This window comes from Egretta garzetta, unplaced genomic scaffold (assembly GCF_000687185.1).
Source record: "Egretta garzetta isolate BGI_Z169 unplaced genomic scaffold, ASM68718v1 scaffold448, whole genome shotgun sequence".
NCBI classification, from domain to species: domain Eukaryota; kingdom Metazoa; phylum Chordata; class Aves; order Pelecaniformes; family Ardeidae; genus Egretta; species Egretta garzetta.
This window is the reverse complement of record NW_009260497.1, coordinates 2,177,791-2,180,357: the sequence shown is the minus strand read 5'-3', so window position 1 is coordinate 2,180,357 and position 2,567 is coordinate 2,177,791. Positions and strand designations below refer to the sequence as shown.

General features: G+C 46.5%; 2 protein-coding genes across 3 annotated transcripts in view; both read left to right on the top strand.

Moving 5' to 3' along the window:
• D2HGDH (D-2-hydroxyglutarate dehydrogenase) overlaps positions 1-2,567 on the top strand; it is a 13,086-nt gene that overhangs the window by 1,131 nt on the left and 9,388 nt on the right. The window lies entirely within an intron of this gene.
• The window catches only part of ING5 (inhibitor of growth family member 5), a 12,423-nt gene that overhangs the window by 7,093 nt on the left and 2,763 nt on the right, over positions 1-2,567 (top strand). The gene's annotated exons all lie outside the window — the stretch shown is intronic.

Genomic DNA, 2,567 nt, shown 5'->3' with positions numbered 1-2,567 from the left:
CTTTTTGTCTTTTTTTAGTGGGGGTACATTTGCATGCTCTTGACTTCTTTAAAGCTGCCTTTCAGATTATGAATGTGAATCCTTGCTGTCATCACTGTGTCAGTTGCTGAAGCGGAAGGAACCTTGAGTAGGAAAACAAAAGTCTGTCTGTTTTTTCCTTCCTCTGAGTTACAGTGGATGTAGAAATTGAGGGAAAAGCAGAGATAACTCTTGTCTTCATAGATGTCGCCTGTATTATGGGGCTCACCCGCCTACAATGAAAGATGTTGTGGGGAAAGGTGGTGCTGCTGGAGGAGGGGGGAAAACCAAGCCCCCCTGCAGCAGTGCACACCAGGGTTCGGAAACCCCGCCGGCTCTGATCCCCCCCGGGGCGTCGATGGCCTGGAGTTCGGGTACCCTGCTGGCAGTGATTCCCCAGTGGTGTCAGTGGCTTGGGGTTCAGGAGCCCCTCCGGCTGTGATACCCCAGGGGTGTCGAGGGCCTGGGTTTCAGGAGCCCAGCTGGCTGTGATCCCCCCGGGGTGTTGATGGCAGCTCTGTGCAGGGCTATGCACTACTTTGCATATGGTTGTGCAGGAGCTCTTGGTACAGGCTGCTGGAAAGGCATTAAGAAACTTCCAGATAAGCTTATTTTTTTTTTCTGTTGTAAAAACAGTCTGAATAAACAGTACAGAAGAAAAAAAGCCACTTCTAGTCAGATTTTGGCACCTGTTTCCAAAAGAAAAAAGTTGGTTTTCCCCCCCACCCCGTTACACTGACCCTCTTACTTGTGTTTTGCCATGAAAGAAAGCAGAACACAGTTCTTGCCGATTTTCCTTCCCTGCTTTGCTCCATTGGGCTTGGTAGATGCTGCAGGTACATCAAGACTGACACAGGAGAAACCTCTTGATGCTGAGACAGCTTTTCTGTGAACATTTTGATTTATTGCATCTGCTTTGGAGGGAGGAAAAGAAAACCCAAACCTGTCTCCAGGGTCCTTGCATTGACAGTGCGATGTTGCGCGTGTCTTCGCTGCGTTGCGTCGCTCCGTGTGTTGTAGATGAAGATTCCATGATTATGTTTACAAGGGGATGCGTGTTTGTCGTGATTGGCATTGTAACAGCACCCGGAAAGCACATGGGCAAAGTAAAAGCAGGTTGCTGGAGGGGCGGAGGAGGAGAAGTGCAGTCACACAAACCTGAACCTAGGCATACAGTCAGCCCGCTTTATTATTTTTTTTCTCTTTTTCTTTCTTTCTGCCTCTTTTTGAGGCATTTAACCGTGATACCTCATGAGCCAGCCTGTAATTCGGAAGCCGCTGAGTGAGACCTGTACCTCCTTGACCTGCTACACTGGATTAATGCAGGAGTGTTGCTGCCTCCCCATGCCGTTTCACATTTTATTTTTCCCGTTGTGTTGTATAAGACACTTTCATTCTTTCTTTTTTACTTCTTTTTTTTCTCCTCCCCCAAGGCTTTATTTGTAACGGTATCACCATAGATTATTAAGCATTTGATTTTAAGCAGCCTCACTGTTCCACTGCGCCTCTCCGGAGGTCTGGCTGGAATTGAGCCCTCCCGGAACTGCGCAGCTGCGGAGGCGTGAGTGCGAAGCTGATCCCCGCTCCGCTCAGGCAGGGCAGCAAAATGCATTTTCTTAGCAAGCCCCTTGCTGGGGCTCGGGGGAGCAGGCTTTTGTTTGTTGTTGTTGTTTTTCCATTTTAACCAACAAAGCAAAAAGAAAAATAAGCTCTAGCAGTTGGCATCAGGCCTCAAAGGACAGATGGCTTGGCTAGGTCCGGTGAGTGGTGTGAGGTACAGCGTGTTCCTCCTCTTCGCCATGCAACGCCTCCGCTCCGTTGGAACGTTGCTACCAGCAATAAGCCATCCCGCTCCGAACATGTCAGTGCGGGGCTCTGGCGGGCTCGGGAGCATCCTCTGGCCGCTCGCACCTGGCTTTAGAGACTTTTTTTCTAAACTCCTTTTCGACACAAATACCAGCAGCCTTCGGTTTTTTGCTTATTAAAGGGTTTAAACCTTTCTCCTGGATTTTGAATGTACCGTCTGAAATAATGCTTTCCTGGAGAAGGGACACTGTGATAGGTAAAGGAATGTTCCAGAGACAACCGTGTACGCTGCGGGGGTTCAGCTTTATTGCAGCTTGTCCAAAACTGGAGGTGAAACAACTTCAACCCGGTTGTTCTGGTTTTTAAAGGAATCAGATCTGTGTTCCCTTTGTAAATGGAAGAGAATATAAATCTTTTTATTAAAAAAAAAAAACAACTGTAAAGTAAAGATGTATATCTGTATTTTTGGATCATGTTACAGAGAGTGGATGCGGGGGTTCAGCTTTATTGCAGCTTGTCCAAAACTGGAGGTGAAACAACTTCAACCCGGTTGTTCTGGTTTTTAAAGGAATCAGATCTGTGTTCCCTTTGTAAATGGAAGAGAATATAAATCTTTTTATTAAAAAAAAAAAACAACTGTAAAGTAAAGATGTATATCTGTATTTTTGGATCATGTTACAGAGAGTGGATATATTGTTATAAATAAAAGTATTTTTGGGAACGAAGGCGTGCGAGAGCGTGCG